Raw genomic sequence first — 24,778 nt, 5'->3', positions numbered from 1 at the left:
CAGAATGGCATGCCAAACCCGCGCCCCGAGAAGGCGATGACACATTATTATTATTATTATTATTATTATTATTATTATTATTATTATTATTATTATTATTATTATTACTACTGTTATTATAATTATTACTCTTATTCGAGTGTTTGATTAAAATATCCATGACGAGAAAAAAATGTACATATACATACATGCGCGCGTGTATATTGTATTAACGGGATTTATGACGTTATTGCGGTGCATTATGTCATCGACCACCACTGCCACCACTGCAAGAGCAGGAAATAACGAACCGTTTATTAGCACCGGCAAGCAGTCTTTACTGAACTATAGCAGCTTATACATGAAAAGTTTCGGGCTTAAACTTGCACCAGTAACACGGTGTAGTATATAATAATCCGACTTCACAATCGATTGTGCGATAATCACAACCTTACACCACAAACAATAGCTGTAGACGATGCAGCTATAGAATATAATCGTGAAGCAAAACAGTTGTATCAATGTCACCACTGCGCATGTGCGTTTATTGTTTAAATTGCCGCGACAGTAGTTCCTCATCCCACGCTATCTATGAGACATGTGCATAATAGAAACTTAAATTTCTTAAGACCCTAATTAGGGTCCAAAATCGTTATGCTTCACGCACCGACTGCGTACAATATAGGCTACAGCTCTACCTATATATATTATATATGATCTAAGAAGGTCCCCACAATTCGGAATTTCTTGAATAACTCACGTACTACATATTCGGCACATATTAAAATGAACATATTATAGGATATGTAATTTTCTCCAACCGAAATCGATTACCTCGGGTGAGATCTATAGACTAATATTATAATATTCTATAAAATTATTAAAATGCATCAAAAATTATAAATACAAAAAAACATGTTCATAAGACCACGTATGCTTCTCGTTATTAGGATGTCATGAAGCCATAATCAATTGTATTTACAAAATAGCTGCATCATACGTTGTCCGTGTTCTGCGTGTTTCTTGATGCAACACGTTGTTGCGATGTACTTTAAATTAATTGTTCTTAGTACAATTAATTCTTAGTACAAGGAATTACTTGAAAATTCGCAGAAAAAATATTGTTTTCCTATTTTTTTAAATGATTGATTTAAATTAATTTACAGGGTTCCGAATAACACGTTTCTATTTTATAACAAATTATTTGTACTGTTTTACTACTATACTCTGCTGTTTAATAGAATAGATGTATTATTTGATTACATAAAATATATTATTACTCAATATTTTATAAATATTATAGAAATATTTATTATTTATATTTTTATATTTATATTTATTATTATATAACGGGCACAAGGCCCAAAAGTGCAATATTATATTTTACATACATTTATACAATCTAGTACTTGGTAACAGAAAGTAATTACAAATATTGGTTAATACAACTTAAATAATACAGTATTTTGATGACATAAAGTAATTATTAATTAACAAAACACATAATGAATTTAGTATTATAAACTGAATAGGGTAGGGTGCTCATTGGCCAAACGCATCATTCGATCAATTGGGTTATTCTTACCATAGTTTGTATGATGGAAAGGAATTAAAAAAGGAAAACATGATCTTGAAGAGCGAGGGGGAACTCTAAAGTTAACTTGGGAGAGTAAGAAGGGAGCATCAATATTGCCATTAATTAGCTTACTCAAAAACATCAAATTAGCTGTCATACGTCTATAAACCAGGGAAATCAAACCAAGCTTATTAGAGACAGGAAGGTAATCATGCTTATTGTGCTGTATTCCCAAAATATTGGCGGCAGATGATAAGAAACGTCTCTGGACTTGCTCTAGATGTGAGGAGTCAGCTGTCATGTATGAATCCCAAATAACGGATACATACTCTAGTAAGGACCTCACCAGAGAACAATACAGCGTTTTAAGTGAGGTGGCCAGCTTAAAGTTCTTCGACGTTCGGATAACAAAACCTAAACCTATTTTAAAGAAAATAATATGACAAAATATATTGAATTTTTTCAAATAAGTACATGTGATTTTCGTTTGTATATTTATTTCATGGAGGTAAGTTATTTGTTTATTTAAAGCTAACCCTACGATTCAATTTTGAATTAATAAATAGCGGTATTCGGTGTGGATATTTTCTCATCTAATTGACGGCCGGTAAATATATCCGTTAACTAATGATTTTTTTTATTATAGTCGACGGTATATCTTGTATATAGTGTTTTAATACAAATAACATCAATGTTTTCTGTCATATTGACAGTTTTTAATGAAACAATTCATTTGGATTTGGTTCGCATATTATTTGTCCTGACATCTTTACTATGCTTCAAATTTACATTTTGCCATTGATGAAACATATTATATTTTACTTTTTTCAAAATGACCAAAACTAATAGTCAACGTAAAACTTTGCACAGGATTCATGTTATCTATTACAGTTATTACCCTTTTAATTATATAATATACTTAGTGCATGGGGGACAATACAAATTTTATATAAACATTAAATATATTTTTCACTTTAATAGTGACACATAGATGGGCATACTTTTATTATTCTCGTGTGCCGGTGTTTTAAGATTTTTTTTATTTCATTTTTTATTTTTATTAAAGTGAAGATCGCATGATCATAGATGCATTGATCGATTACGTTAATGATATTTTAAGTATTGTATTCAAATTAATGTTTTTAATGTTACGTTATTAGATTTTTACTATCTTACGTACCGAGAGTTGAAATCGACAGACGTTTACAATTTTCTACGTGAAATCCCACCTGTGTAAGCTATGGAGGTCCGAAAAGAAAGAGCAGTTTAAACGAAATTCATGGCGTCTTGATCACCGGGACAATATTTTAATATTAAAATATTGTATGTTATGTTTCAATTAATTTGACAGAGAATCTAGGTCGAGTTTTGAGCACTCCCCGCTGGCAAATTCGAATGTCAAATAATAGACCACCCGAAATGTTTTCGGTACTGGACCGCCGAACAAGCGTTTTCACTTTATAAACCATTAATGATAGGAGCTTTTGGTGCACACAATATGTCATACTAGTCATTCTGTACCCCGGGTTAATGTAAAATATATGATATTCTAGTGTAGTGATGATGTGTACCTAAAATACATCGAAAACCGCTTATTATGCAAACGCAACGTGTATTATAATATACTATACGTATACTACCACGAACTGACCACTCATTCCTCGTATTACATTATATTATAATGTATGCATAAAATATGCGAAATGTATAATTATTATTATTGTTCTTAATAATTTTATTGAAAATGTAAATATTTCCTTTTTAATAACAATAATACTTAAATGATAAAATATTTAAATTATTATATACCTATCCATAGTTACGGTTTCTCATTAATCAAAACAGTAGTTAAAACTGTTTTACTATTCAATTTCTCAATAAATGGTAGTTCAAAATTTCCTCGGTTAAAATATCTTTATATCAAAAAAATGTGCTCTAAAAAATATTTACTGCAGCTATCAACAATTCATACAGAAATTAAAATAAAAATAAATTCTTGAATTCAAATGTAATTATTATTTTGAAAAATATTAAAAAAAAATACCAAAGTTCGATAGTCAACATATCGAAATAGCGATATGTGCTACGCCTGACTATGTAGTTTGTAAGTGAAAGTTCCAAAAATAATGTATAGATGCAAATGAATGTCTCTTTATCAAACTCACGGCAAGATAATCAAATTACGTTAATATCCCAGTAAAAAAATTTCATAGTCGTTGTGGGAATGACATATTTAATTATAAATTTGCATGTTGTGTTTTAAAGATAAATCTTAGAACATGTATAATTTCACTAAATATTTAAGACATCTTCCAATAAATTAATACATCCAATAAATAACTACAATAACAAACGTTTTGATTCTTATAATATGTTTTGTACAAATATATTATTCTTGCTTGAATAAATGAAAATTTATTTACATTTTTTTTTTTACTGTATAACTTTTTACACTGTTCTTACACCCTAAACATCTAAAAATTAAAGTATATTCAAATAGATTGAATTGATGGCCATAAAACTTCAAGGAGTATCTATATGTATATGGAAAAATATATATAAGTATACATTTAACCTCCATACCATTTGATTAGTAATATTCTGATAATAACCTACAAATTAGCAAAATGTCAGCAATGAAGTATAATAAAGTTTTATTTTCTTTTAATAAACTATAATCTTCAGTAATTACATCGAACTAATGACGTTAGAAATAGTTGTAGCGTAAAATGTCTTTTACAATTTTTTAACAAAAAGGCTCAAGTTAATTAAGCACATATTAAAATATCACATGCATTTGTATAATATAGCCCAAAATCAATTTGAGCACTATCAGGTAAGCCTAATTCAGAAAAAGGTCACTACTAGGGGACTGTTAGAGTGTAAGAGAAATAGAGAGAATGAGAGAATGAGAACAAACGGAGGACGGTGTTGTTTTTTTTTTTATTATTTTGCGAACACAGAAGGCAAAAGTTTATTGCTTGGCGCGCTTGGATTGTAATTAAAAAAGGGTGCAAAGACATTGTGTACGATGTACACACAAAAATGCCCAAGGGTTTTAAATGAATTTACGATCTACGCCCTTTTGACTTTTTTTTTATTTTATTTCAACTTTATCTACCCCACCACCAAGCATACATTCTGTCGTAGATATTTAACTCTCAATTATTGTGAAAATATAATTCACTTTTCAACCGAATATGGTACACCATAAGTTCAATAGTAAATATTATTTCGTACGAATATACTCGTACGTCTATAATATGCATCTAGTACTCTGGTCATAAGACTGGAACATTGACGTCCACGAAGGCTATATGGTTTATATTGGTAATTGAATCACGTTTTTGAGTGCACAAACGGAAACTCATCTTATTAAAACCAATTTGATTTATCTAATGCATGGAACGGTAAGATGCAAGTGATTGATGGTGTTGTAATTGGAATGAAGGGAATTTCTAGATGTGGAGTGAGAGAGACAGTAAAAATGAATGGAAATAATGGATGGAAAATAGAATATGAAGCTGAGAAAAAAAGAGAAGACAACAGCATCGGTGGCGACAGGACACAACAGCGATTTTTGGAATTTTTCGACGCGTACTGCATGTATAGTTCTTCTCTATTACTTTTTTTTTTTTGCTACACTGGATGTAAACAATACATTGACATTCTTGGGGGCAAGTCTCCGGAGACTGGACATTGGTACGAAATAAATGTTACGGAAACGAATAGCTACATGGACTATCAATAAGTCAAATGACTTTGGGGTCGGTGCGCGTGACAGAAAGGAGGAAGAGAGAAAATACGTCGAGCACAGTATTCATCAGCGTACAGAATAAATGTTCTTTCGCTTTTTTATGGTACTAAGAAAAAGGAAAAAATTCTCGAATTGTTTTTATGTTATAAATAATCTTTTGTGCAACATTTCAACTGATAGGATTTGAATGTAACGTTGATTAGCTAAAGATCATGATGAATAACCACTGCTGCTACCATATTATTTTACATCAATTTTAAAATTATTATTCCTAATACTGACATGAAATATAGTATATCACTATATTATCTAAGAACAATTTTTAAAGAAAGTGTTTCTTTCGACTGAAAACTATAATAGAGGTCAATGTGCAATACGAGTAATGTACCTATATACATTTATTTTTATAAGCAGATCAAAGCCAAACTTCTATATTCAAACTCACGTTTTAAGAATCCATCCAACTCATATTGAGGTTAAGATATCAACAATTAAAATGTCACGTTTAGGTATCTCAAGACATTTTTCTTTATCAGATTGATTAACTTCTCATTGATTAACTCGTCATTATATTATCTATTTTCTTGAACATTGTTTTATTGTATAATAAAACTTTGTATGAATAATACATTGTTGTAAAAATATTATTAAATAAGTAATTCAATAGTAATCGTCATATGCGAAAAAAATAAACAGTAATAATTTAATAAATGAATATTTATATACTTACCTCATATTCGATTTATATGCAAAAATTATTTTTTTTTTTTATATATTAGCCCGTCCTATTTGTTGATTATAATTATAGCTAACAAATCGTTTAGTTGTGAGCGTATCAAGATTTGTTATAACCAATATAGAATTACAGAATAACCAATCAGTAATTTTTTATTACTCACTAAATTAGTATTTGTTTCATCAAAATTTCAAATAAGCCCCTAAAGACAGGACCCAACCGAATGAAAAAATCATAAATAAATATACTTTTTATTTGGCAACTTGAAAAATACTTTAATAATTATAATTTTCATTCGTTTACGTATCATGCATATAGCTTTTTATACAGTAGTTATTCGTGAATATACAAAATAATAATTTATAATTTTATAGTTCCGATTATTCAATACAATTATTATTAATTAAAAGTACATCAAATGAGAAACTCAAGAATTTGTATGCAAAAGAGGACATAGTGCAGTTTGTAAGGAGCTTAAAATTTGCTTAGGTTAGGCATGCGTGGAGAGCTTATGGGTCTCTTATGGATATGATGAATCAAATAGATCGGAAAAGACCAAAGGGTCGTCCTAGGCAAAGATTCTTAGATGTAGTTAGAAAAGATTTAAAGGAGCTCAGACCGGACTGGTACGGAAACATGGATTTAGCTTACGCAAGAGAAGTATGGGGGGATTTGGTTTTAGAAGCAAAGAGCCTAAATGACTCTTAAAAGCTAAAAAAAAAAATTATTATTAGTTCTAATTACTCTTCACCCGTACATTTAACAATCAATCAATTTTAAAATGTCGTGTTTTTATCTTACACAAGTTAAAGTTACATATTTTGTACTCAAAAAATAAAAATATAAAAGGATTTTTCCAATCCGTGTATGTTTCCTATATATTTATATATTTTACAGTATTTCTGTTTGAGATTTGATAACGTTAAATCTTATTTGTCGTTTCATTGATCATAGCAAGACCTCGGAAGTTATGGAATTTGCAACTTTTTTTTCTATTATTCGGATTTATTGTTAAATCGGTTATAACCATTGTACCATACCATGTAAATAAGAATTCAATTTAAAAAATGTTAGTGCAACTTTATGCAAATTTCGTCATTTTATCGATTTGATTGCAATTTTGTTGATTTCCTTTATATATAATGCAATTTTAGATACTTTTAAATATTATTCACATGATTTTTTATATATATTTATTTTTATTTTTTTATAAAAAATGAAATAACAAGGAGAGCCGTGTCAGACCTTAATATACATCAGAGTAATATTATAATAAATAATAATTGATGGTTATTTAGGGTTTTGTGGATTGTGGTGATACTGATTGAAATATTATTTGATGAGACAATGCACGAATCGTGCAGACTTGATGTCCTCAAATCGGAATTCTATCGAGGTTCAGAACTTATTGAATTTATTTATCGTGCAACGCAATTATTTTTAAGATACGTATAGGTACACAAATTAGAGATAGGCAAAAAACATCGATGTTTTACTTAACCATTTTAGGTCAATATATTAATGTTTCAATATCGATGATTTTTTTTCGATTAATTGATTAATAATAATTAAATAATAAATTAATCATCAATCTTGATGTTCGAAAAGTTTGATTTTTTTTTTGTATTATTTTAGTATGCAATATATAAAAATCGTTATACATTATACACTACACAGTTATAATAAGGGCTCGTAAATTCATGCACTAAAAAACTTATAAATAAGCATGCAATAATTCACTAACATTTGATCAAATATGCATTAAAAATCCTTAACTATGCATAAAAAAAAAATGTTTAAAGATTTTTTAAAATAATAAGAATTATCTATTTATATTTTTTAAATTTATATTTTTTCTTCGGTTACATTTTTAAATTATAATTAATGAACACACGTTGTGTCGAAAATAAACAGATTACAATGAACACATCAATAGGAGGAAAGTGGTAGTGGTGCGCAATAATCTAGTTTTCGTGATACTGCTTTTAACTTATAAAATTTAATGTCATTAAAAAATAATAATATTGATAATATACTAAGATTTGATAAACAAGTTCGGAAAAGTAAATAAGAATGATTTCAAACATTTATTGATCTAATTTTTTTTTTTGATTTATTTTTTATTAACTTAAACGGGTAGAACCCAATTACAATTTTTTATTATTAAATACAATTTTGTGGACTTAAATCTATTAAAAAGAAATACAGTAAATAGTATACGTATATATATAAATAATTATATTAAAAACTATAAAAACAATATAAAAATATAATTTAGACAATAATAATATAGGTAGCAGAAATAATTTATAGATACGCAATATGGTTACAAAAACAATCAAAAGAAGGAAAATTAAATATATCTATCTGGACGTCATTATTTATTTACATTATTCTATTAATAGGTGAACAAAGTGCGTAATTAGTTTTTTAAAATGGAATGTAAAAAGTATTTGCAGATCTAGTTCGAAAATGAGGAACATTAAAGTTTAAGCAGCTGAGTAATTCAGGACTACTTAAAAAACCATTTACTATTTTATATAGAAATTTCAAATCAATGATTTTTCTCCTTACAGCTAGACTGGTCATACTTAATTGATTTAATAACGATGTATATTGTGAGTGTGGTTTACGTGGTATATTACATTTGTAAGAGATAAAACGAAGAAAATGATTTTGAATAGCTTCTAAGCTATATATATGAATAACACTAGAGCAGTGTTTCTCAACCTTTTTTATGTTACCTCCCCCTTGAGTAGGAATCAATTCTTTAACGTACCCCTATGTTCTATAATTAAAATAATTCTATAATTAATGGTATGGACTGAGGGATAGGAAAGAAGTTAATGATTTGGAAAATATGAAAAAAAATTTGAATAATTATCTCATAACTAATGTTTTCATTTATGTTTTATTTTTCATACTTTTTTAATTATAGTATTAGTAAATTAATTAAATTAAACACTTGAAAAAAACTTAATAATTTATCAATTTTATTTTATAGTAATAAATACATTTTTTATTTTATTTAGAAAAAATATTACTTTTAAAAAAGATTTTAAAATCAAATAGGTAAAAAATATTGCTTTTATTGTTTTTGTAGATATTTACCCATGTATTTTTTTTTTTAAAAACACGTTTTTAATAGACTGAATATTACGAGTATAATAACGAAAACTAATACAAAATGCGCGGGTCAAATCAAACGGTTTACTAAAAGGTTGGTTAATATAGGTACCTACCTATAATAAAATACAATGTCCATGCACAATCGCTAAAATAATAAAGATAATAAATTTATCAACAATGAAAGATATGTTATTGAGCATTGCTCAACATATAATACCTATTAGTAACTAATAGTTATTATATGGATTATCTAGTATGAAATTTTTTTAGGTCACACCATGTACAACGTTTTTGCGTGAATACGCTAACCACCCAAAACTAGTTCACCGCCCCTCTACCGCCCAAAAATAGTTCAATGCCTAGGGTTACCATACGTCCGGATTTCGTCCGGACAGTTCGGATTTCAAAAATCTGTCCGGATTGGCGTCCGGATTTGAAAAATGTTCGGATTTTACAAAGATAATCGTTTAACATGGTTATATTGATACAAAATGTTATATCAGGTGACAGATTTTCGTGTTCACTCTGTATAAATGTACAATATGTAATTTATTTTTTTTTATATATCATATTTGTATTGTTTTAACATATTTAATCTAATAACTCTAATGTAGACATTTTATTCATAGATCTAAGTAAAATTGTATAAATGAAATAACAATATTGTTTATTTTCAATTTTTACCCCTACCCTCCCCCTCCCCCGTGAAACGAAACTGATGTCCGGATTTGGTCTAAAAATATTATGGTAACCCTATCAATGCCCCCCAGTGATACTTCACCACCCACTGGGAGATGATATCGCCCCCGTTAAGAACCACTGCATTAGAGGGTGACCATACGACCTAGTTAGAACGAACTAGAGAAAAATACAGAATTTTTAATGCATCGGAATTAGTAAAATTATTTACAAGTTCTATTAATAAAACCTAATGTAGTAAATGTTTTTTTTTTTTTGTTATGTTTAAATAATATTTATTGAAAGAAAAAGTTGTGTCAAATGTAACCCCCAAATCGCAAATTTCAAAAACGCGTTGAAGTACAATATTATTTATGGTATAATCATTAATAATTGGAGAGCGAGATCTACTAAACGACATTACCTTGCACTTATCAATATTTAAAGGTAATTTGTTTAAATTACACCAAGTAGGTAGTATATTTAGATCATTTTAAAGGAGAGCTGAATCAGAATGTGATTTAATTAAACGAAAGATTTTCATATCATCGGCAAAAAGTAATTTATTAAAATTGGAAAAATGTAAATCATTTATGAATAATAAAAATAACAATAGGGCTAAGTTAGATCCTTGAGGAACGTCTGATGGAATGTTGAAAGGAGCAGAGTGAACATTTTTTAATTTGACAATTTGCATTCTGTCGGTTAAGTAGAAAGTCAACCAAAACAAAAAAGGGTCACGAATACCGATAAAATACAGCTTAATTGAGAGAATATTGTGATTTATTTTGTCAAATGCCTTAGCAAAATCTGTAAAAATTACATCTACTTAATAACTGGGAGCAAAAGCATCGGTACGTATTTTTGAAAAATTAAAAGATTAGTCGTTGTTGACTTGCCTTTCAAAAAATCATGTTGGTCATAATTAAGTAGCAAAGTATAGGGTATATTTTTTTATAAATAATGGATTCAAATAGTTTTGGAATAATTGAAATAATAGAAATAGGCCGATAGTTGATTATATTAGTTAAATCTTTTCCTTTATTGATAGGTTTAACAAAACTAATTTTCCAATTAGATGGAAAACAACCACTAGAAGGGATAATTTATACAAACGTAATAAAGGAACAGCTAAAACAAAATTACAGTTAATAAAGAAACAGCTAAAAATCATGTCAGGACCAGGACTCGTTTTATTAGTGATATTTTCTAATTTATTTAGGACGCCTGTATTGCTTAAAGTATATGAGCTGAGATTTACTTCAATTGAATTATGATTGGTGGATGGCTGATCAGCATTTAAAGTTGAAGAAACTTGATTTTCATAGACGCTGGAAAAGTAATAAGCAAAGCAATCCACAATATCCTTACCTCCAATAAATAAATCATTATCATACATCATAATGTTCGGAAGGGTCGGACACATATTTTTATGGTTAAAGAATTTCCAAAATAATTTAGGATTTGTTTTAATAAAATTCTGAATGTTAAAAATATAAATATTATAATCGATTTTGGAGTGAGATTTGCACTTTGCACGTAATAGAGAAAATGTATTGTAATTAATTTGCGAAGTAGTCTTTTTAAACAACATGTGAGTAATTTTTTTTCTTATAAATTAAATATTTCAAAATTGGGCTGAACCATATTGATACTTATTATTAAAAAATGTTTTTTTGGTACAATGCGTATCAATAATTTCAAAAATAATATCATAAAACACATGAACCGCATCATTAATTTTCAAATTATGAAACACGTGATCCTAATTAGTAGAAGCTAATGAAAATCTAATAATATTATAATCACAGTTTAAATAATCATATATAGTTTCATTAAAATGCAAAGGTTTAATATTAAAATTAATTTTAAATTTAATTAGTAAAGCAGGGTGATACAAATAATCTATAGGAACCAACGCATACTGTTCACATTCTACTTCAAAATTTCATGCATTTGATAAAATTAAGTCTAGAATAGAATTTTTATTATTTTTTATTGTATTAAATTGTTTTAGATTAAGAAAAAAAAATTAGCTAATGCGTCCGATTCGATGTTACCATATTTATGAGGAACAGCTACATCACTAGTTAATATCCATTTAATAGCTAGTTAATTAAAATCACCTAATATAATAATTTTGACATTATTGTAATTACATAACAAGCTATTAACCGTATCAGTATGATCATTATAAATATTTATATTAAAATTAGGTGGAATGTAGATAGCGCCAATTAAAAGTACAGAAGAATCAATAGATAATTTTACAAATAGTTGTTCAATATTATTATTTAGGATAGTTAGACGACAGCAACGATATTTGTTTTTAACAGCAATTAGAACACCACCTTCTCTGGTAACATTGTTAAAAACACTGCATTTATCACAACGGAAGATGATATAATTTGGAAGAAGACCAGGTTCGCAGTCGCTTACTTCATGACGTAACCAAGTTTCCAACGTACCAAGTACAATAATGTCATAACTTGCTAAAACAATACTACGAGAAAAAACGTCCAATTTAGTATTTAGACCACGGACATTCTGATAATATATAGATAAGTGATTAAAATTAAAATTGGGTTTAATTAGTTTTTTGAAACAACAGGTAAATTATTAATATATTTAATAAATCAAATAATCATTTTTACCAGCGTTTTTTCTTGTATTTAAATCATCGATTACAGATTTGAAGTGATTTCGTTGAATCAAAATTCTATCCGTTGATATAGTAATATTTTTAAAATCATCCACGTTTTTAAGCTTACGTTTTTTTTTAAGAATTTCGAAAAAATCATACTGAGTAAGTAGAGTAGCTCGAGTAAGCCTATTTTTATTTGATGATTTACCCAAACGTAAAACATTAATAGGATCAACAGTGACATCAATTCGATGAAAGATATTAGAAATACACAGTTTGTCGTCAGCATTTTACTGGGTTTCAGGTATATTAAATATAATAACGCTGCAACTTCTAGACTGACGGTCATTAATCTCGGTAAATATTTTCTCTTAATTTAATGAGGTTGAGCTGATCTAATTAAGTTCTAATTTAAACAAATTTATTTCTAGTTGTTCCATTTTGGTTTCAATTGATTTGTTTTTAATCAAAATGTCATTAAATTGTTAGGATATATTGTCTAACTTACCACTAAGATCATTAAATCTTAAATCAATGGCCTTCTTATCCTCCCGAAATTGATTAATTGTTGTTATAATTTTATTCTGTGTACCTTTCATTTCATTGATGGATTTAATAATTGTTTCCAGTTTATCAGAAAAATTTGTTAAATCGTTGTAATCCATAGTAAAATAAAACGGAAGTAGGTATAGTTTAAAAAGAGAAACGTGATTAATTATAATAAATTTTTAATATTATTAGCCGGCGAAATACTGTTATTACAATTAAAGCGACAGTAATAAGATAAATCACAACCTTCACCTTCGAGTGATGAAACTGAACTTTTAACTGAAAATTTCACTGAATTTACATAAAATAATATGCGCTAGTAACTCAAAAAAAATCAACTTGATGCCAAATATGCCAATACACACTAAACATACAAAAACATGCTCATGCTATATTAAGCTTTAGATTTTATCACCATTGTTTTGAAACGGATTTTTATTTCAATTAGCATATTTTCTGATGTAGCAAAGAAAACATGCAAATGCATGAACTTACGAGCCCTGATTATATGTATTTAATATGTTTTTAAAAAATATAAGTTAAACAATAGTATTTTAACTCTTAAATTTATTATTTAATCAAGAAAATAGTACTATGTATAGATAATAAGGTATACAACAGATGGCAGATCTAGAGAGAAAAAAAATGTTCGATGTTTTTAAACTTCGGTGTTCTTAAACACCGTTGGTTTTTCACCAATACATCGAACGCATCGATTTTTTAAAAATCGATGTATCGATACATCGAATATCGATGGTCAAACAATTTTGCCCTTCCTTTACACAAATGTTTATTGAAAATAAAATAAAAATAATCCAAATAAAATATTTTTAAATTTTAAAAATATTTTGATTATCTATGTATAACGCTGCATGTATCTATTATAAGCAAACCTTTATGTTATTATTACATATTCACTCAAACAAACATTACAGCCATAATTTTTTTTTTTTTTTTATGTAACCAAGACGGTCAAAAAATTAATCCAATAATAAATGTTAAATAATACAAATAAATTAATGATTTTATCAATTACTGTACAAATGAACGTTTGAAAAAGTTATTAAACCAAACGCTAATGTTAATGTTTTAAGCATTTGATATTGATTTAGATTTTATTTTCATGGAAAAACTTAAAGAACTCCGAATTCTCTAATATGAAAAAGTGTCTTGGAAATTTGTGTCCTAAAGTTAAAGGCGATAAAATAGCAGCCAGTCAGTTATGCAAAGTAGACGCATTCAAGAAATTTATTTAAAAACTTTTTCATGCCGATATTCTCAAACATTGAACTGTGTGTTTACATTGCTGATGGCCAGAAATCGACAAAAACACTAAGTTACAATACCAATAAACTTTTTGAGAGAAAACGAAGTGGTAATATGCAACTGAGAATTGGTTTCATTCTCTTTAACGGTCTTTTATTATTTTCTAGCTTTAAAATTTACTTAAATATCCACAATAAAAAAAAAGAAAAATTTTAAATTTCTTCGTCTACAATATCCACTCAGATTAAAACATTCCAATAAAATGGTTCGAAGTACAAGATTATATATTATGACGTAGTTATGTAATTTCAAAGTAAACATGTTCAAAAATTATTTTTTATATATAAAGTACTTCAATATCTTTAATACGCAGAACTTATTTATCGTTCATCGTAGAATAAAGTTCCGACTAAACTTCTATTTAATATTTTATGAGTATTGACCATTGGAATTCGTGCAACTCATGCAAACACTTCAATTCTTTCAACATGAAAAATAGAAAAGATCAATTTTTTTATATATTTATAAAAAAAAATAAGCTACTTATAAAATGAAAATTAAACTACAGTAAAAACATTTTAACCTGCTAAACAAATTGAACGGGTACAAACTACTCTAATATAATATTTATACTCTTATGTAGATATATTATTTATTGAAATTAATTTCAGCCGTTAACAAAATACAAACATAACCACAGTACAATACAAATTAGTATTATGATCACAAGTGACATATGAAATATTTTCCATGTAAATCGAATGTGGAGATAAAATATGAATAAACATATGTATACCTACTATACTTTAGGATTTTGTACCTAAATATTAAACTTATATGTGCAATATACAAATACATATTATACAGGCTGTTAACTATAATTTATTATTATAAACATACAGAACATTAACACTCTTGTCGAGACTATTGATCCATTTTTGTTGCCAAAAATATTCGAAAAACCCGCAATTTCCAAAAAAAAGTTTTTCTTTTTGTCTGCAACACATAAAATTCATTCAGCTTTTCCGATCGGAACTCTCTTCAAGAGGTTTATGGTGAGGAAGCAACATGATTATAAATCACCTATCCCTATCAGTCGACAAACTTCCTGTTCAGACTATGTAAGAGCGTGAAAAAAAGCATCAACAAGAAAAAAAACGTAACTGAGTTTTTCTGCTTTTATTTCACCAACAGCATTAATAACCAGTGCAGTGGAATACATTTTTTTTTTTAGCTATTCCGAATAGTGGAAAGGAATGAAAGAAAAATCTAGAAAAAGTGTGGATGAAACAAAAACTACAATTATAAAAAGAAAATACTCGAGTTATTTAAAAATAATAATAATAATCATTATAATAACAAGAAAAATCCGAAAAAAACCGCATTTCTTTAATGGAGCTGATTTATTTCTAATGTCTTTCTGTCGAAACGAAAATGGAAATTGTTAAATTATCAGTTGAGACTAAATGTCTCGGAAGAACAAAAATGATTGTGATGAGAATTTTGACATAAAAAACATTTAATGCACATTTTGGTTATTAATTTAATTTAAATTACCTGAGAGCCTATTGATGAGAAACCGAAAAATCTTTTCCAAATGATTCACAACGTAATTAAACTTACTAGAGACCGCATAAATATTTTGAAATGGTTAAATAACCAATGAAGCCAGCCATAACGAATGTCTGACGTTTCATTATTAATGTCTGAACAATACTACAAACACAGTTTTGTAAATAAATTACCTTTTTAATCGAACATGATTTACGTGGTTGAACTCTCTGATCTGTTAAAAATTGCATTTCGAATTCTTATATTGCTAAGAAAATTTACCCATCACTCCATCCGACAACGCAATTGATGTTGTAGGATTATAGTTAACTCAAAAATATTTTGTGCCGTTTACAAAAGAAGTTTTAAAAACGTAAACGTACAATTACATTAATAATATTTATTTAAACGGGTCAAGTTATATATAATATTTCGTTTTGTTAAAAATTTACCGGGTTGGCTCATAAACACAATGTATTTATTTTTTATTAAAGTTATAACAAGCTATCGAATTTATTCATTAATAATGAGCACCAACTTTTAATGATTGTGTAATATGTGAATAAAACTGAATTTGTTTTGTACTAAATATCGAATTTACTTAAAATATTTCATCAAACAATGGATATGGTATAACATTACATGTACAAGTTGAAAGGAATATTTACACATTGTAATTCAAACGTTTTATTCGTACTAAATAGAAACCAATTCAATGGCGTTTTCAATGGAGTTTACTCTGTGTACCGTAATTGTAAGATGATTAAATTTTAATGTGGTCAACAAAAATGTTTAAAGTAATATCCTTTTATGGCCAATTTGTTGTACTTTTAAAAATATTGGCTCAGAAAACCAACGTAATATGTTGTAGCATTGTGTCTTATAAATAATCAATTTATAAATTGAAGTATAATACAATATTTATTTTTTCGCCAAGCTATACAAATATATTATAGTAAATTTAGTATATTATATAATACCAAACTTTAAATGTTATACGTATTATATTATAATAACAATATGTTATAAAAATAGTTTATTTAGAAAATAAGGTACCAATATGTCAAAATGTTATTTGTTTCGTAAGCTTTGTAAAAAATTATGAAAAAAATAACAACAAAATATACTGAAGTAGGTATAAAATAAATAAATAAATAAAACTATGATGAATATTTTCGTTTTTGTTTACCCGAAAAACTTATTAAAAGAGAGTGTTTTACGTGTAATATATAATAGTAAAAAGACGTCAAACTAGTAAAATTTACGTTTATCTCTATGCATACTTAACCGACTAATACGAGGTAATACTAATAAAATATTTGTCGAGAAATTGAAAAACTTTCTACTTATTTATCAGTGTATTGTATAATATAATTTAATAATATTGCATTACTAATAAACGATACGCCCGCCCGCACCCTAATGTGCCAGGGGCTTAATACTCTGTCTGGACCCGACAGAGTTGTTTCGTAGAATCCCTCCAAAAGAATTGAATTATATAGTTTATATTGCGTTTGATGGCTATGGCTTTTGTAAAGAAAGACAAAAATACCCAAGCACAATGCACCATTATATTATGTTGTTGAGATGAAAATCACAAAATAGTAGTCCGGCAACCTTATTTTTAAGTCTTAGTGACGGTTTCCTAGATAATTTTAATACGGATGGTATCTATTATTTTCCTATGGAATTCAATTTAATATAGTCCTGAATTCAAACATAATAACATATACGTATATTACCGTGGTGTGATGGTGATTAAAATATGTACCATAAAATATATCTTTGCACAGATATGAAGATTATAATTTATTTATGTAAATGTTTCCACGTGGTGATATACACCAGACTTAAAAACAATTCAATATAAGTTGAATTGTAATTAAACGTGATCACTTGGTACGGTTTCCATCTAATAAAAATCGTTCCCGCGTAAACAGAATTTGTAAAAAATAAAGTAGGTATTAATTTTTCATAAAGTAGTTGAGATAGAGAGAAAATAAAATATCCTTATATTTTTCTTTAATATAAAAAATTATGAATTTAAGAAAATAAAGTGAAGTATTATGGGATATTAGAAATAATAAAATAATAATATAAAATCTTGAATAGAGTCAGGTGATAGGTTCATTGTAGACTGGCAAAATGTCTCTCCAAAATTGTACAGAAATAGTGGTATTCTATAGATGTGATAATACTTATGATGTAATATAATTATACCTAAAACTCAGGTGTTAAGAAATATGTTTGTAATATGAAAAAATTTTTGTTTCCCAAAATAAAAATACTGTCCAAGATTAGTATCTTCTGATATCACTGATTTGTGACTAAATCATATTATATTGACCTAATTGTAATTTAAATTATAAGACAGTAATGATTTTCAGTTTTAAAATAAATAAATAATAACTCTTGTAAATAAATTATAAATAATAAATATTTTTGTACAGTTAAATTTTGCCTATTATAATATTTTATGATGTAATTAATTTCCAATAAATTAAAATAATACCAACTATTCAACAACTTATAAATATGAATTCCAAAATATAATAATCCTTTATAGTTCCATAAATCTGTACATTGTCAATAATTATAATCGTATCTCTAGTTAATGGATTAATACGCGGCTCGTATTAATGTCCATTTAATTGTACTATGACGTTGTTAATCATTAAATCGTTTACATTGTTGTTGATAAATAATTAAACTGAAAATATATCAATAGCTGAAACCAATGTTTTTGTGTTAAGAGTATATATAGAATGTATCTATTAAGACGGTAGATTAAATAACATTAAATAAAAAAAATATCGGTACTTCTGTACCAAAAAAAAAAAAAAAAAAAAACCAAGACAATGTATTACATACAATGAAAATATTGTGACTCCTTAAATATTAAAATATGAACCAATATGTAGACTAAAATCTAACTAATACCACTGCTAAAATGTGATCGTAAAGTGTGCGTAGTGCTAGATGAAAATCAAATGAAATATTTTTGTGCGCATACATTTTAGTTAAGAATCTTAAACGAATATCATCAGAAATAAAAAAATTGATAAATGCGTTCCTCAATCAATTTCAATAAAAATAATGTGACATAATAATTCATTATATTTATCCTTGCAGTTAAAAATTACTATTTTTGATAATGTAAAATGAATATTGCTAACGACTATAGTATAATGTTCGTGTATTCGAAAAATAATTTGTGAAACTAAAAAGTAACTCAGGAATTTAATAATATGATCTGAAAAGGGACCCACACACGATCAGTTTAACTGTACAGTTTTTCTTTCCAAATAACTGAGTAATAATTGTACAGAATGACTGATTTTTTTTTTTTTTTTTGTAGACAAGGGAACCGGACCATACTCTAATATCAGAAATCTACTATCTATACCTATTCAATGGTACATAATATAGTGCACACGAATAACGAATTTTACTTGCACTAGAGTAATTACACGTCACCACATATTATTGTTATATTTCGACACACATTAATTTTGATCACTTAATTGTTCCGAAAGCCGTGTACCCAACTATGCGTTCGTTAGTCAGCATATTGCTCGACAGAATGACATTTTTTGTGACAAAATTTGTGAATCGTAATCGTCTACCTTACTCGGATTTCATTACATAATAAACGTACTAGACATATTATATTATCGGACTAGGAATTTGAGTTTTCGCAAAGTTTTTCCAGTCACACAACAAAGCTACCTAACTGAACATTTAAAAATATTCTTTTTTGGTAATGCGATTACATTTCATGGGCACAATATTGGTTATTATCAGGGCTCATAACTTATAGCTCTATAAATGATAGTTATAGATGCTATAATATACTCATAAAAATATTCATATAAATGCTTAAATATACACTAAAAATACAAAAATATGCGAAAAAAATTAATATGTAAAAAAAAAAAATGCCAAACTCTTATTATGAAAATACCGATTGTGTCATTATATGATACAAATAAATATATAATTTCAACCAAAAGAAAAAAAATTGATTAATTAACATGAGTCAATTATGAATAAATAATTAACACTACTATAATTACTTGTTATTATTAAGAAAAAATGTTTTAAATGCTACGGAACTGAAAAAGACTTAAAAAAACAAAATAGCAAACAAAAAATTTCTAAATATACCACAATAAGTTTCTTAGTTATATGAAACAATTTTATAACTCACATAAGTACTTCTAGGACCTACATCTATTCTTCTATCAAGGATTTGATGTAAGACTAGTATCACTTCTCTTGTCCCTTTTTCATTCTTGAATCCAAATTGATCTTCTCCTATTTGGTTTTTTATTTTATTCTTCAACCTATGTTTTATGACATTTAGGAGTATTTTTGATGCATGAGATAAAATAGAAATTTTCCTGTAGTTAGAACAGTCATTTACATTTTCCTTTTTAGATATGATGATGCATTTACTTGTGAAGAAATCTTTAGAGATCTTTCCTTTTTCATAACAATCGGTGATGATATTAAATAGCTTTTTTGTCGTTTCAGTGTCTAAGTTTTTTAATACTTCTGCTGGTATTTCATCCGTCCCCGTTGCTTTTTTATCTCTTAGGTCTTTCAACACTTTATGGAACTCTTCTCTCGTTATAACTGGTCCTAACTTATTCATATTTACATCCTCTTCACTTTCCATATAAATTTGTTCATCTTCAATTTCATCTCCTATATATAACTCTTCCATATACTGTTTTCATCTTGCTGCTACTTTTTTATTTTCAAATAAGATATTTCCTGATTTATCTTTAACCACATTACTTTTTGTTTTCGGAATGTAATTTATTCTTTTCACTTTATTGTAAGCTTTGTCCGTATTGTTCCTTATTAAATCAGTTTCAATTTTTTTGCAGTTCACCTCCAACCAATCTTTGACGATTCTACATTCAGTTATTATTTTGTTCTTTACCTTTTAGTATTCTTCGTAATCTGTTTCTCTTAATGAGTTTCTTATTTTGATCAAACCCTAAATATTTTGGTTCATCCATGGTTTTCTAGGGATTATAGTATTATTTCCCAATAATTTTTCAGTTACGTCATTAATGTTGTATTTTATTTCTTCTTATGTTTTGGCTTCCTCAATATTCTTTTCTATTTCTCTTCTAAATTGTTCTGATTTTTGATTTTGTTTAAACCCCAATTCTTTTTCTTACTGATAATTTTTTTCTTAAATTTAATATTACACTTTGCCATAATCAATGAATGGTCACTTTCTATCTTAAGCCCGAGGTAAGAATGACTAGAATTTATTTGATTGCGGAATTTATTTTTGACTAGGATGTAATAAATGTCTTCTTACATCACCTGGTGTTTTCCATGTATATCTTCTTCGATTTGAAACTTCGTATATTGTATTGGAGATAATTAGTTCATATTTTTCATAGAATTCAATCAGTCTTTTTCCTCTTGAATTCATAATTCCATAATCGAACTTAACTTAACTTATACCCTAGAAAGCTATATTGAGAGACCCAACAACCCACAGCTGTGTTATAAAAAATTCCATAGTAAAGAGGTTTAAATTATATTATAAAGAGTTAGAGTCACCAGGTCTTCAAGTTGCTCATATATATTTTCAATTTCCTCATATTTACTATTTTTTGTTGGAAAATATACTTGTATAATGTACAAGTTAATCGGTTTAGCTTCAAGTTTAATCATCATAATTCTATCATTTACATGATACGTGTTCAGAACATTATTTTTCCATTTTCCTCTTAAAATTCCTTTAAAAATACCGCTACACCATTTCTTCTTCCTTTTTCATTTCCACTATATATAATTCTGAGTCCTTCATTAGTGAAATCTCCATTTGCTGTCCATCTTGTTTCACATATTTCTACAATCTCAAGCTCTGCTTTCTTCATTTGTTCTGATACTTCTTCTAACTTTCCGTCTTTTTTCATCATTCTAATGTTCCAAATTAGTTATTTTTACCTTTGCCTTCGAGGATTTCGAGGGTTGACAATCTGGGAAGCCTTGTCACTCCCCTTGCCGGATCTTGGCATCCGAATTCCATGATCAGTACGGTTGTTATATAAAAGACACATCATTTGCTATTAAGGTTAAGGATCATTAATGCAGTAGTTTCCCTCTTGTGATGTAGCAAGTGAGCTAGTACTTGAAGTATTTCCTAGCTGCCTCTACCATATCCTTTCATTACCGTTATTTCTGCTACATAAATCGCCAATGTTGGTAGTAACTGAGCTGCTTACCTCCGTTACCTCCTTTTAATCGCCTCTTGCGATAATTAGGAATTACTGTGAACCTATTCTAACCCCGGAACCACAGGGGGAACTCTTTCTATTGTTGTGCATGCTTTTAATCACCGCACAACTTTATTATTATTTTGTTTTCCGTAGAACGGTATGGGTCCGAAAGAACAAATACCTGGCATTCTTAATAGAAATTAGACTTATTTCATTCAAAAGAGGTTCTACTTATAGACTTATACTACTCACTACATTACACATTACACACTACACACTGCACACTCCTCATGATCGTCCAGACGAAGGCCGAGCCAATCACTAAGGGTTGAATCAGCACATTCCTTAGCTCGGTCCCCACTGGGCGATCAATTCATGGAAGTGTCATATCTTCTATTACAATATACAACACATGTCTTATACATTATACTAAGACTACACTTAATATTATAATAACCCGTAGAGGTTCCTAACACTATATATCTCAACAATTAGACCACTAGTAACGTACACCTTCCCCGTTTGAACGGCAATCTCACCCACTAAAATAAAAAAATCCAAAATTTTAATATATAATACGTATTATAAAATAAATATATTAATTAATTTATTAACTTATTTTATTAATTAATTATTATTTATTAAAAAAACATTTCTAATTTTAGTTTATTTTTTATTATTTTTAACTATTTTAGAAATATACTGCTCGTACTTATATTGTATATTAAACTGAGTAATTCGGTGATGAGTAGCTCTCCTCAAAACTTCTTAAGCTTCTTTGTTTGATGGTGGTTCAACTACAATGTTAATAAATAATTACCAACATAGAAGTTTATTTTCTACGACTTTTCTTACGAAATTTGAGTCTTACGACCGAATTTTTTCCAATGTTTTTGGAGACGTCCAGACCATTCCAAGATAATAAGCAACTGAACCTTATATCTGAGAATCTTAAAAGGGGCGTCTACTGTATGATAAATAATATTATGTAGCTTAATATATGAGACAAATATATGTATTATGTATATATAGTGTAGAATATAGTGATACTAACACATATTATTATTCATTATTGTATTTTAAATTTGTTTTGTTTTTAAGCCAGTAGGCATTTTTTTAAAAAAATGAGATATTGTTTTCCTACACTGTCCATTTCCTCAAAAAAAAAATAAATCTTGACTATTTTCCTCCAATAAAGATTTATGAAAAGTCGATAGTTTTATATTTAACACAAATATAATTATTTGCGAAAATGTATTCATATAAATAAAAATAGGTTAGCTAACACTGCCAGTACAATATTTTAATACTTGGAGGAAAATTGATATAATTTTAGTCCAAAATAATTTTAGAAGAAAATGGAATCTTTGTTTTTGAGGAGAAAAATTACAGTGTAAAAAAAGGTACTTCGTTTTTGGGAAAAAATGAACTTATCCTATTTTCCCGGGATTTAAATATTTATCTTCAAACAATAAATTTTTAAATGAGGACGAAGAAACTTAATTTAAAACATTAATTTAATTTTACTCCCGAGAAGAACAACATTTTAATATTTCACTTGTTGAGCTAAAATTGTGTAATAAACAGAATTAATACAGTTCCAAATTCAGCTCTTCAAGCTCTTACTGAGTATGAGACTTAAATGTTTCCTCATATACTTAAAATACTAAAAATTGTATGTAAATTGGTAAGAAATACCATTTGTAAAGTACAAAAAATGCTTATATTTTATGCACTGTGGTTATATTGTCAATACATTATAATAATAATTAACTGTAATATTATTTCTATTAAAACAGGATATAAGTATATTAAATGGATAAGCTACGTTGACGGTTTATAAAATTATAGAACCTGGCACTGAGGCAGTACCTAATTGATGAACTAACGAAAATACCTCGAAAATCAGATCTTGTTTTATAAATTATTATTACTATTTAAAAAAAAAAAGTATTGACTAAGTCAATAAAATGAAGTTGTTTCAAATGTTCAATATATATTATATTATCAAATATAAAACTGCGTACAGTAATAATTAAAAATAAGTGAATGGAATGAGTTATGTGAGGGGCGATTCCCTCCACTTTATGTTTACCCAAAAACTTACATATCGCCCCCCTCCCCCAGAACAGAATCATAATTACGCTACTGATTATACTAATTGTTGAACGATGTGCCATAACACTAAAAACATATTTTAATTAAATTATTTTAAAATACATCGGAAGATAGATAAATTCCATTATTTTTTTGCCTCCTAAAAATTTTTAATTTTTTGTGTATTAAATGTACACCAAGTTAATCGAAGGTTAGATTATGTATAGAGATGTTTTTATTGTATTTGAACGGAAAAATATATCATACACATGACTCATAAAAGAGAGATAGAGGAGAGAAAGAGAAAGAAATAAAAATCGAGAGAAAGGGATGTTTAGATATAGAAGTGGTGAGTGTGAAGGGGAGACAGATATCCTGCCGAAGCCCCACGAAAGCCTCACATAAGTCCGGCCACATTTCGAGGATTATAACTTTAATGGCAATCCGAACGGTCCTGTCATATTATATGTACATACATTATACATAAATTTTATAAAACCAAGGGAAACGCGTAAAAACGACGACGGCGGAGGCAAGGGAAATGCTAAAATTTTGATTGATGCGT

Source organism: Sipha flava, unplaced genomic scaffold, assembly GCF_003268045.1.
Source record: "Sipha flava isolate LNK unplaced genomic scaffold, YSA_version1 40_pilon_pilon, whole genome shotgun sequence".
NCBI classification, from domain to species: domain Eukaryota; kingdom Metazoa; phylum Arthropoda; class Insecta; order Hemiptera; family Aphididae; genus Sipha; species Sipha flava.
Note: the sequence above shows the minus strand (reverse complement) of the source record.